The 13,470-nt window shown below is 40.2% G+C and overlaps 2 protein-coding genes across 7 annotated transcripts in view; both read left to right on the forward strand.

The window, feature by feature from the left end:
* The window catches only part of Folr1 (folate receptor alpha), a 349,146-nt gene that overhangs the window by 137,952 nt on the left and 197,724 nt on the right, over positions 1 to 13,470 (forward strand).
* LOC100759075 (RING finger protein 121) overlaps positions 1 to 13,470 on the forward strand; it is a 64,163-nt gene that overhangs the window by 1,642 nt on the left and 49,051 nt on the right. The window contains exon 1 of one of the 6 annotated variants that reach the window (XM_035442329.1): positions 45 to 68. The exons of the other annotated variants lie outside the window; for them this stretch is intronic. The gene's annotated coding sequence lies outside the window, so the exon portion shown is untranslated. Of the gene's footprint in view, positions 1 to 44; positions 69 to 13,470 lie in introns of those variants that run through there. 6 annotated transcript variants of the gene reach the window in all.

Genomic DNA, 13,470 nt, shown 5'->3' on the forward strand with positions numbered 1-13,470 from the left:
GAGGTTAACTTGTTTTTGTTTCCCCCTTCTGATTGCAGTTAATAAAGTGAGAACACAAGACTTAACAGGTAACAGGTGGCCTAGTTTCTTACCTGCCAATCACTAAAAACTAAAGGTGTTTGAGCCCTACTTGGTTGGGAAGGTAAAGTGGTTGTAGAAACAACCTCCAAGGCTCCTTCTAGTTGTAAGTTTCTGTGTTTACAGTTGGCTGCTCTTGATTGAGGTATTGTGAAAGCACCTTAAAGTAGTAAATAGTATACTGAAATTAAAATTTTCAGTTTGTTAGTCATGGGTCTTCACTGAAATAGTTTCATGTGTCTTAATTTTTGGAGATAGGGTCTTGATATGTGTTCCGTGTTGTCACTGAACACATTGATTCTCTCCTCTCTCTGGTGAGTGCTGGAATTACATGTGTGTGCTGCTGTGCCTGGCTAATTTTTTGACTTTGTTTCTTAGTGCTTTCAAGGCTTAAATACAACTAGTAGGATGAGGCATAGTTCAGTGTTGGGTCAACTTTATATGAAGCCACTAGCATCCATCTCAGAACCCTCATTGTTTGTGTTATTTCTATAAATTCTGTGTGAACTGGTTCTGTCCTTTTCCTTATGAGTTTTAAGAAAGTAACATGAGAAGCAGGAAGTTATCTTGAAGCTCCAGGAAGAACCAGGTCTGGCCTGACAGACCTCAGTTTGTATGCCTTCTACTAATGTCTCCTCTGCTGGTTTGTGCTCAAGCCTTCACTAGCGAATGATAAGGTGAACTGCATCAATCATATGTAACTTTGGGGGCTTGCTATGTGTCATGCATTGGAAATTCAAAGGTGAGTAAAACACTATCTTTACCAATTTACAGTCTAGTGAGTAGATACACAAAAAGCCCATCACAATGCTACTACTTAGGTTTTAGATTGACAAGAAGTGCAGTGAGGAACAAAAACAAACCTAAAGTTGGTTAGGGGAAGTCATGATGGAGATGGAAATAAGCTGAAGAATTAAAGGTTGAACCTACAAGAAAAGAAAGAAAATTTGCATGTAAATCAGAGTTGCTTTCAAGTTGGGCTTTCACAGTAAGGTGGCTGACACACCTTACTGTGGAGTCAGGAGAGCCTGGCTAATATGGGAGTGATGTACTTTTCTACTATGGAAAGAAAGCACATGCTGTTGGTCATTCTTCAGATTATTATACCTTTATTTTTAAAAATCAGATAGATGTCACTAGTACATACATAGTCTGGAATAGCAGTTTATTCATAGTCTTCCACTTTTTGGTCTGGCTTCATTATTACTTTCTCTGGAAGCTGAGAGTTGATGTAGGTATTGCTAATAACTTCTACATTGGAGAAGAAGGTAGAAAGATGGGCTTGGGAAAGAAGTACCAGTAGAAATGGGCACTGTTTATGGAGTTTTAAACCAGCTGCTGTTTAAAGCTCTTTACCTTTACTGTCTCATTTATTACTTACAGTAGCCATATGAGTTTAGATGCTATACCAATGGCATTTTGTCTTTTCTTTAAAAGGACTGGTTTTAACTTAAGCGTATATGCACACAAGTGTGCCAGCCTTTGTAGGGTCCTGAAGAGGGTGTCAGATCCCTTAGAGCAAGAGTTATATATAGATGGTGTAAACTAACCAGTGTGGGTGCTGGGAACTGAACTTGTGTTCTCTATAAGAACAAGTATTATGTTTTCTTTTTTTTTTTTTCTTATGTGTTCTTAACCACTGAGCTGTCTTTCTAACCTCAGCTCTATTTTTAATTTTTTTTTATACAATACAAGGTCTTGATATGTTTCCCAGGCTGGCCTTGAACTCAGAATCCTCTTGTCTCAGTTTTCCAAACAGCTGGGATTATAGTGTACACATCATGCCTGATAAACTACACCTTTTAAAATACTTGAAGCAAAAACTTGAATCAGCATTTCTTTACTGAGAGGACCAAAATGAATGTTAACCAAAGGAGTTGTTTTCATGTAAGTTCTTTAATTTATTGATACCGTGATCATGTCAAATTCTTGGTCATAAAAAATGATTATTGCTGCAAATGAATAGTTTACATATTCTAGGCCTGATTGTCTTTCTGTCTCTCTTGAAACAGTCTCAGGTAGATCAGGCTGGCCCCAAACTCAGTATGTACCCCAGGGTTATCTTTTTGTTTGTTTGTTTTTGAGATAAGGTTTCTCAGTATAACAGCCCTGGCTGTTCTTGAACTTACTTTGTAGACCAGGGTAGCCTTGAACTCTAGATTCTCCTGCCTCTGCCTCCCGAGCACTGGGATTAAAGGCAATTGCACTACTACCTGGCAGTGGATGATCTTGAATTGGTACTCATACTGAAAGCCTTTCCTTTTTAATTAAGTCTTACCTGTCTTTCAGGGGTCCAGCCAAGGCTTTCTTGGCTTTTAGGACTATTCTGACTTAAACATTAGACTTTCCCCCTGCCATTTGCCCCTCTATTAATCCCATACTGGCCTTGAATTTGCAGTCTTTCTACCTCACCTTTAGTGCTGAGATTATAGGCATATACTACCACATGTATGTAGTTACCTGCTTTTAGTCACAGTCCTAGGTTTATCCTTTAGTTTATTAGTTTATTCATCAAATCTTTTTTGTTTTTTGAGACAGGATCTTGGTATGAAGCCCTGGCTGCTTTGAACTCCACATAGACCAAACTTATCTTGAGCTTTGACCAGCCCTCCCCTCTGAATGCTGGGATTACAGATGTGTTTCACCATACCCAGTTTATTCATCAGATTTCTATGTGTTAGTTCCAGTGTTATGCCTCATAATACAATGGATACAGTGTGATATGTCCACAAGGAGATCATAGACTATGACAGGATCAAAGACTGATGAGTGGAAGAATGTGCCACCATTGCTGTAATTGTGGAGTAGGTGCAGTTAACAAGGAAATGCCTACAGTATAGCTGTTCTTCCCAGCTACTTTGGTAAAACCCCAGAACCCAGGCTGAGATAATTCTATTCTCTTGCTTTTTCAAAGCAGTAGTTGTTGCTTTGTTTTTTATGTTTTCCTCCTGTGGATTTCTCCCTGTAGACATTTGATAAGTGTGCCTTGTTTCCAGGGATTTGCTTCTCTTGGGATTCTTGGTCCAAGCTAGATCTTATGCAGGAATTGAGGTATATGTGAATGAAGTTTAATCTTGGATACCTGTCTTTGGAATTTCTTTCCCTCCCTCCCATCCTTCCATCCTTCCTTCCTTCCTTCCTACCTTCCTTCTTTCCCTCCCTCCCTCCCTTCCCTTCCTTCCCTGCCTTCCTTTCTTCCCTTCCTTCCTTCCTTCCTTCCTTCCTTCCTTCCGTTTTTTTTTTTTTTTTTTATTTCTCTGTGTAACAGCCCTGGCTGTTCTGGAACTCACTTTGTAGACCAGGCTGGCTTTAAACTCACAGTTTAAACTCACTGCCACTGCCTCTCAAGTGCTGGCATTAAAGACTTGTGCCACCACCACCCAGCTTGTCTTTGGAATTTCATATGCATGTAAACTGAATGGTAGCAGACTAGAGTATGAAAAGAAACCCACTAGAGGCATAAGCAGAAGACCCAGATTTTAGAGTCAGAAGAGAAGATTTGTTTTATCCATAAATAGCCAGCTGATAACAGAGGGTTAGGAAGCTGTGTTGAGAAGGATTCTGAAGGCAAGGCACAGCAGAAAAGGGTCCCAAGGAAAAATGCTGAAGGCAAATAATGGAGTACTTTGGGGCAAGATTTTAAACACAGTTTCTAATACCTCAGTTTTACAGGATAGGTGTACTATTATTATCACCATTCTATGGATTTGGAAATTGAGGCATAGCTAGTGAAAGAGACTGACCTAGCATCAAGCACACAGGTAAATGATAGAGCTGGGCTTTAAATCCAAGACCATTGCAGCATCTGTACTCTGAACTCCTCTGGGCAATATGAATGCTGTCTACTGTCCTGTTCTTCACTAATATTCCCACTGTGTGAGTTCGGAACTCATATTCACAGGTGACTTGATTGTGGTCGTGTTTTTTGACTGCTTTTTCCTTGAAGGCCCTATTTATTCTTTTATCTCTGAGATCTGGCAAGACTATGACTCAATAAATAACTATATGAACTTAGATTTCAACCTTTCTGTACCTCAGCCTTTATCTGGGAAATGATAGATTTGGACTCTGTGACCTTTGAGATCTGTTGCAGTTCTGAAATTGAAAGTCCTAAATTCCAGTTTTTTACTTTGTTTCCTACATGTTCTGTCAGGTACTTAATACATACTTAGTGATGTCTGAATGAATGAAAACATAATTATTCTCATCAGTGTGCACTGACAGTATTGGGATGAGAAGGAAAGAATCATGATAGTGAAGGAGTAAACAAAAGGCTTAGGTACACCTTCCTATTTTATGACCTTTGACTTTTAGCACTCAGTCTTACTCTGGCAGATATCCTGGTATGTTCTTAAGAGTTTATAGCAACAGCCAGCTCACCCTTGCTTTTTTGTTGTTGGGTTTTAGTGTTGGCTTTTTTTGTTGTTGTTGTTATTTTTTGAGAGAGGCTCTTGCTGCATAGCCTATGCTGGCCTTAAATTCCTGTTTTAGTCTGTTGGGATTATAGTTATGAGCCACCATGGTTTTAAAGTAAGTCACCATGGTTTACTCTTGCTTTTTAATGTAAGTCGCTTTTTTTTTTTTTTTTGTAACTCACTTTTTGACTGTTATGATTAAATAGCTCATGCATTTCTAGAAGGAATTATGGTGCCATCTGCTTAGTAATGAGGGTAGGAGAGAGAAAAAAAGATAAAGAGAAATATTTTGACCCTCAAGTTGAGAAACACTCATCTCTTTGCCTTTCTTGGTGCCTTGCCCAGGGCTTGGCACACATCAATATGTTTATTGAATAATGCAGGAAGGTGTGGACTGTGCTTAGCATTAAGGGGGAGATGACTGTGTCACAAAAGCTGGCTGATATACTTACTGTCTTTGGCCCCACTACCAGTGTCCCTTCACCTTTCCTCTGTTTCCTTTTTGTTTTTTGTTTGTTTATTTGAGACAGGGTTTCACTCTGTCGCCTGGCCTGGAACTCATGTAGACCAGACTTGCCTCGAATTCTCCTGCCTCTGCCTCTCTAGTGCCTGGGATTAGTGCCACCGTACTTGGCACTTTTTTTTTTTTTTTCCTTTTCTTAAGATAGGGTTTCCCTGTGTAACCAGGCCTGGCATTGAACTCATTGTGTGGCTCAGGCTAGTCTCCCAAGTACTGAGATTACAGGCATGTGTGACATTGCCAGTTTTTTGGGGTTTTTTTTTGGCCAGTATTCAATATAAAACTGCTTATGAAGCATTTCTACTTTATTGTGATGTCATATTACTCTGTACCAGTGAATTATAGAGAATCAGAGGACTTACTATTTGCTTCCTTTGTGCTCGGTGCAGATTTCTATCAGCACTTACTGTATTGTGTTTCACTCCCCTATTAGGCAATGAACTCTGAGGAGATAGAACCATATCATTTTTCATCTCTTGTAGTTCCAGCACTTATTCTTGCATTCAGGTCTTTATTGAAGTTATATCCTCAATCATATCCATCAGCCTATTTTGAAATCCCTAGGAAGTGATCTCTTCATGATCAGCCTATACCCTGTTTTTTTGTTTAATTTTTCATGTATGGGTGGTTTGCCTCCATCTGCCGTCTGTATACCATTTGCATGCAGTGCCTGCAGAGGCCAGAAGAGGGCATCAGAGTCCCCTGGTACAGATTTACAGGCAGTTGCAAACTGTATGTAGGTGCTGGGAACTGAACCTGGGTCCTCTAGAATATCATCCATGGCTCTTAACTGCTGAGCTGTCTCTCCAGCCCCAGCCTATTCTCTCTTGAATATCTCTGTTGTAGTTCTTAGATGGGTTAGAATTTTATTTATTTATTTTTGGGTTTTCCAGACAGGGTTTCTCTGTGTAGCCCTGGCTGTCCTCAAAATTGCCCTGTGGCGTTGAACTCACAGAGATTTGCCTGCTTCTGCCTCCTGAGTGCTGGATCAAAGGCATGCACCACTATGCCTAGCAGCTTAGAACTTTAAATTCTGTACAGTTTTAACTCTTTAGTCCTTTTCATAAGTTTTCCCAGATTCTGTTTTTTGTTTGCGTCTCTGACTTTCAGAGCACTCCCAGAGAATGCTCTGGAGAACTAGTAGTACACTTGAGGCTGTTTAGCCTAAAAGCTTTTCCTGGGAAGCTAACTAAAGATCCATCTAGTGTTTTTCTCATCTCTGTCTTTATTTCTTTGTTTTCCCTTCTTAAAGTCATTTGTTATCTGTGTTCCTCAGAGGAAAATCTGTAGGTAAACACAAACTCATTAGTTCCCTCCCTTTCCCGAGAGGGTGCTGGGTCATAGCCATGGGGCTTTTAGCTCTGGGCAGCTGGGGAGAAACTGGGAAATGGGCAAGCCAACTGAGCTTTTCCCCTTCATTGTTGGTGTTAGGAATAACTGAATATACTCTTATTACTCTGAAGTTAAATAATTTATTAACTTTATTTTATGTGTATTGGTATGAAGCTGTCAGATCCCCTGGAACTGAAGTTACAGACAGTTGTGAGCTGCCATGGGGGTGCATGGGAATTGAACCTGGGTCCTCTGGAAGAACAACCAGTGCTCTTAACTGCTGAGCCATCTCTCCAGCCCCTACTCTGAAGTTTTATATGACATTTTACTCATTTCCCTTAGGATTGAGTCTGTCTTCTGAGGTTATCATTTACTGTTCTGCACAAACGCTTATTTTTCCTCTTATTCTGATGTTAGTAATAGCTAACTTTTTTAGTGTTTAATGCGAACCAGGCACTGTTAAGCATTTTTTTTTTTAAGCATTAGCTCTTTTAATTCTGCTTCAGTAAAATATTGTCATCAAAACAGGCACAGAAATGATTTGAAGGTGGTAATGTGACTCTGATTTCTCTGGTGAACACTGACAATTCCAATTTTATCCTATATTCTTTGTGTATTAAATTATATCAGTTACCTTTTGGGAGCACTTTACAGATTATGACTTAGATAAAGAGACTACCTGAGCTTTTATTTATTTATCTATTTATTTATTTGGTTTTTCAAATCAGGGTTTCTCTGTGTAGCTTTGGAATCCCTCCTGGCACTCACTCTGCAGACCAGGCTGGCCTTGAGCTCACAGAGATCCTCCTGCCTCTGCCTCCTGAGTACAGTTTACTACCACTGCCCAGCTTTATTTTGATTTTTTGAGTCGGGTTTTTCTGTGTATCCCTAGCTGTCCTGGAACTCACTTTGTAGATCAGGCTGGCTTCCAACTCACAGAGATCTATCTGCCTCTGAAGAACATATCTCATGATAATGTAGGTTGGGGCTAAGGTGAGGTTGATTTTGAATGCCAGGCTGAGGAATTCAAATACATTTATTCATCTTTTCAGTCTTTAGCTATTTAGTACCAGATATTATGCTAGGGACACAAAGATGAGGACATAACACAGGTAATTGTGGGGTACAACTGATCTGGTAACAAGTGCTGACGTATAGTATAAGTGTATGTTAGGTACTGTGATAACAAAAGAGGGAGTGATGAACTCTGATGGGGATCCTCAAGTAATTAAAGACTTCATAAATTGCCTAGTGTGTGTAATATCCTGGGTTCCTTAAATACCTTAAATCCTTAATACCTTAAAAAAGGAAAGAAGACTTAATAGAGAAGACGCCCGATTTGGGTGTGTGTTCTTATGTACATGTGTACAAGTGTGTAGAGGTCAAATGTTGACATTACGTATCTTTCTCTATTGCTTTTTGCCTTGTTTTTTGAGGTGGGATCTTTCCCTGTTGTCTGAGTTAACTGACTAGTTCGACTGGCTGGTTGGAGAGCTCTAGAGATGTGCCTATATCTACCCACCCTGCCCTCACTCTTAAGTGCAAGGGTTACAGACACATTACAGTGCCCAGCTTCTGGGGATCCAAACTTAGGTCTTCCTCATGCCTGCACAGTAGGCTCTTTACCAAAGGAGCCATTTCTGTAGGCTCTGATTTAGTTATTTTTGTTTTCTTTCCCCTTCCTTCCTTTTTAATGTTTTTTTTTTTTTTTTACTTTTTAAAAATATTTCCCCCATTTTTAATTTAAATTAGAAACAAGATTGTTTTACTTGTCAATCCCAGTTCCCTCTTCCTCCCCTCCTCCCCTGCTCCCCACTAACACCCTACCTTTCCCATACCATTTCTGCTCCCCAGAATGAGTGAGGTCTTCCATTGGGGGGGGGGTCTTCAGAGTCTGTCATATTCTTTGGGATAGGGCCTAGGCCCACCCCATATTTTTTATTTTTCAGAATGGTGGGATGAAAAGATGACTCAGCAGTTAAGAGCACTGGCTACTCTTCCAGAGGTCCTGAGTATAATTAACAACCATGTGGTAGCTCACAACCATCTGTAATGGGATCTGATGCCCTCTTCTGTCATGCAGACAGAACACTCATACATAAAATAAATCTTAAAAAAAAAAAAAAAGACTGGCTATTCTTTTGTTTTGTTTTTAGTAAGGGCCTCACTGTGTAGCTTTGGCTGCCCTAGAACTCACTATACAGACCAGTCTGGCCTTGAACTTGCAGAAGTCTGCCTGCCTGTGACTCATATGTGCTGGGATTTAAGATGTACACCACCAGGCCTGGCTTTTTTCTCCAACTTCTTTTCAAGAATTTTTAAAATTAGTTTTGGGAACTAGAAAGATGTTTAGAGCAATTGCTACTCTTGCAGAGGACCCAGGTTTGATTCCCAGCACCCACATAGAATGGCTTATAGCCACCTATAACTCCAGTTCTAGGGATTCTTATGCCACCTTCTGACCTCTGTGGGTATTGCATACAAGTATGTTCACTACATACTTACATGTAAGCAAGACAATCATACATATAAAATAAAGATTTATTGCTTTTATTTCATGTGTATGAATATGTTTGCTTATATGTACATATATCATGTTAGTGCCTAGAGCCTGTGGAAATCAGGAGATGTCCTGGTACTGGAGTTCCAGATAGTTGTGAACTACCATGTGGGTGCTAGGAACTGAACTAGGTCCTCTTCAAGAACATCAAGTGCTCTTAATCACTGAGACATCTCTCTAGTCACCCTGATTTACTTCTAAAGAATTGTGTTTGAGGGCTGGAGAGATGGCTCAGCAGTTAAGAGCACTGACTATTCTTCCAGAGGTCCTGAGTTCAATTCCCAGCAACCCCATGGTAGCTCACAACCGTCAGTAATGAGATCTGGTGCCCTCTTCTGGCGAGCAGGTATACATGCAGGCAGAAAGCCATATACCTAATTAAATAAATAAATCTTAAAAAAAAAAAAAAAAGGAATTGTGTTTGAAAGCTGAGTGTGGTGGCACAGCCCTATAATCCCAGCACCCGGGAGGCAAAAGCAAGTTTTTGTCACAAATTCAAGGCCAGCTTAGGCTACATAGTGAGTTTCAGGCCAGCCAGGATTACATAGCAAAAACCTATATAAAAAACTAAACCAAAACAACTGCAAGGGAAAAACAAAGATTGTTTCAGTTCAATAGATATTCAAAACCTGTGAGATAAGGAGGAGTGGTAACAACAGAATGAAAAGATGAGGGCTTTCAGGTACAAATAGCATGGGAATATCAGCAGTTCTGTATGGATGGAATATAGATTAAATGTAAGGAAGAACAGTTAGGGGTGGGATTGGAGAGGCCTCTTCAATACCATGTCAGGAAAACACCATGAGCTTAGAACAAGGGAGTAAATTTTTCAGATCAGTGTCGCAAAAGGCTTGAAGCTAAAGTAGTGCTGAAGTTATTTTTGGAGGGATCAGGTTTAGGGAAGGAGAATACATCAATCAGGAAGATTCTGTCATAGTCTAGATAAGATGATTAAAAACCCAAGCTTATGCAAAGACAATAAGGACAGAATAAACATATCAGGTATGAAAATATTACATAGCTGTGCTTCTATTTCTGTGTTTTGGCCTTTTTATCCTTTTCCTAACATATTCACTAAGTATTTTTTCTTTGAAATTTTTAAAAGGTGTGTGTGTGTGTGTTTTGGGGTAATGAATAGCCCCCTGTATTAAAGCCTTCCTCATGATAGTTTCCTGTCCATATGTCACTGACAGAAGTTATCATTTGACAGAATTTAAGGTTCATAGCTCCCTTTATTATTATTTTTTTTCATGACTCCCTTTTGTAATTTTTAAAAAGATGTGTGTGTGTCTGTCTGTGTGTCTGTCTGTCTCTCTCCCCCAACCTGTCCCCCCCCCCCCCAGGATTGCCATGTCAGTGCAAGCAGAAGTTGACTTTGGTATTGGTTCTCCACATTATCATCTTTTGAGACAAGGTCATTTCAGCTAGACAAACTGGCCAGTGAGCTTCCGGGATCTGTCTGTTTCTGTCCCCTGGTACTGGAATTACAGATGCACACTGTCGTACCCTGCTTTTACATGCATACTAGAGATCTGAACTTAGGTCCTCATGCTTGCAGAACAAGCACTTACTCATTGAGTTGCAAGCTCCTGCACTTCAGTTTTGAGACAGGGTCTTACTATGTAGTTGAGGTTGACCTTGAATTATGATCCTCCATCAGCTTCTGGAGTGCTGAGATGACTGGCATATGTATAAGTATATAATTCAAGTTGTTCAGAAATTCTTCTTCACATACAGATTCTTTTTTACTTAATATTTAGGTTTGTCCTGGTAAGCCCATTATAATTGAACATAGAAAATAAAAATGCATTTAATATACTTGCTCAGCAAATTACCAATATAGCCTCCTGTAGAGTATCAGTTGTTTATCCTTGTGCTCTTGTGATTGACTGAAGCTGGGTTTGCTGCCATGGCTACATCACAGAACGGCTGGCAAGGTGACTCAATGGGCAAAGGTGCTTGGTCAAGCCTGTTGACCTTAGTTCATTTCCTAGGACCCATGATAACCTAGAACTCACAAGATAACCTTTGGCCTCCCCACATGCTATGATATGTGTGCAGGCACAAACATATATACTTTTTTTTTTTTTTTGAGACAGGTTTTCTTTGTGTGATCACCCTGGTTGTCCTGGAACTCGGTAGACCAGACTGGCCTCCAACTCATAGAGATCCACCTGTCTCTGCCTGTTGGGATTAGAGGTGTGTCCTGAGGCTGCCACCACCACCCAGACAAATTTAATAAAAATTAATGTAAAATTAGGTATTATATGACATATTGCTCACCCAAGAAATGACTGTAATGTGAGGAGTGGTTTCTAGTGAATGCATATGCTTTTACATCATCGTGAAGTAAAAATGGAAATCTGGGACTGCATTGTTTACTTTATGATGCTGTGATAAAACACCATGACCAAGGCAACTTATAAAATAGTTTATTTTGACATGGTTCCAGAGGGATGGAGTCTGTACTGGCAGGACAGAGGCAGCAGACAGGTATGGGGGCTGAAGCTCACATCATGCTTCGAGCTCACATCTTGAACCATGAGCTTAAAGCTGAGAGAGTGAACTGGAGGTAGGGTGAGGCTTTAAGCTCTCAGTGCCCACCCTTAGTGATATAATTTCTCTGACAAGACCGCACCTCCACACCTCCCTAAACTTGTGTATCAGCTGGGAACCAGCCATTCCAATGCTCTAGAGTATGGAGAGCATTTCTTTTTTCTTTCGTTCTTTCTTTCTTTTTCTTTTTCTTTTTCTTTTCTTTCTTTTTTTTTTTGGTTTTTCGAGACAGGGTTTCACTGTGTAGCTTTGGAGCCTGTCCTGGCACTCGCTCTGGAGACCAGGCTGGCCTCGAACTCAATACAACTCACAGAGATACAACTGCCACTGCCTCCCAAGTGCTGGGATTAAAGTCGTGCGCGACCAATGCCCGGCTGGAGAGCATTTCTTATTCATGTCACCACCTAGACATCTGTACTTACATCTTTAATGTATCAGTAAGTCTGGCCTTGAACTCAGAGAAATCTGCCTGCCTCTGCCTTCCGAGTGCTGGGTTTAAAGGCATGCACCGCCACCGCTCGGCCAGCCTTTTGCTTTAAAGATAGTACCTTCATGCTACATGCTGCTATATTAGTTACTTCCTATTGCTGTGACAAAGTACCATGACCAATTTATAAAAGAAAGTGTTTAACCAGATGGTGGTGGCACATGCCTTTAGTCCCAATACTTGGGAGGCAGAGGCAGAGGCAGAAGCAGAGGCAGTTAGAACTCAGTGAGTTTGAGGCCAGCCTGTTCTACAAAGTGAGTTCCAGGATAGCCAGGACTGTTGCACAGAGAAACCCTGTGTCAAAAAAACAAAAAAAGAAAAAAAAGTGTTTAATTGGGTTTACAGTCTCAAAGGTCTAGAGTTCATGATGGTGGAGCAAGGGTATGAAAGCAGGAACAGCTGAGGGTTCACACATGTATCTGTAACATTATATACTGAGAATAATGGATTCTTGAAACCTCAAAGCCTGTCTCCAGTGACACACCTCTTCCTAATCCTTCCCAAACCATTCTACCAACTCAGGACAAAGTATTCAAACAAATGAGCCTGTATTTAAACCATGCTGCTATGGTAGAAAGGGCAACCAAGACCCTATCCTGTTCATGAGAAGCATTAATTATTGTTGTTATACTCCCAGTCTGGAGCTAAACATAATTTAGGTTTTTGAGTGACTATATATGAATGAATAAAATTTCAGAATATCTAGCTGGGTGGTGATAGCACACACCTTTAATCCCAGCACTCAGGAGGCAGAAACAGGTGGATCTCTTGAGTTCGAGGCCAACCCAGTCTACAAAAACTAAAAATTTTCAGAATATCTCTCAAAGGAAGTGATAAGTGACCTACATCTTACAGGGTAGAAAGGAGTGAGCTGAACAGTGAAGGGGAGATAATTTGAGGGAAAGACATAGCAGTAGCCAAAGCACTGTGGTGGGAGAGAAGGACATGGTAGAATGGTATCTGATTTAATGTGGCTGAAGTAGAAGCCATTTGGTAGAAAGAGGTGAGATAAGGTAGTTGGGCTAGAGTATAAAGTACCTTGTATGTTATAAGGGGTTATCACTCAGAAGATTGATTTTTATTCTTTTAAAAATTAGGTATATGTGTGTATATGTACATGTGGTAGGAGGTCATGATCTTGTTGATGGATACTCCTGATATTTGCAGATCTGTGGTAAATTGTTGCTGAGTTAATTTGGTGGTTAATTTTCAGCTTTGGCATGCCATTTTGCTTTTACTTCTATGGTAACTAAGGAAATGGCAGTTTTGACAAGCTGATGCCAAAAATTTAGAGTGAGATGAATTTTGTGTGAATTATACTATTTTAGCTTAAGAGAACTTGAACACCATCTAAGCCAGTCCTCTCATTTTATAGATGGATAAACTGAGGCACATGGAGACACCCTATTTGTTGACATAGCATTGAAGAGCTGTGTCAGACTGGAACCTACAACTGGTTGTTTCTTTTTTGAGAAAAGAGTAGCTGTTGTCCTAAGGCCACTTCTTGGAGTGAAAAACATAC

This window comes from Cricetulus griseus, chromosome 3, assembly GCF_003668045.3.
Source record: "Cricetulus griseus strain 17A/GY chromosome 3, alternate assembly CriGri-PICRH-1.0, whole genome shotgun sequence".
NCBI lineage: Eukaryota > Metazoa > Chordata > Mammalia > Rodentia > Cricetidae > Cricetulus > Cricetulus griseus.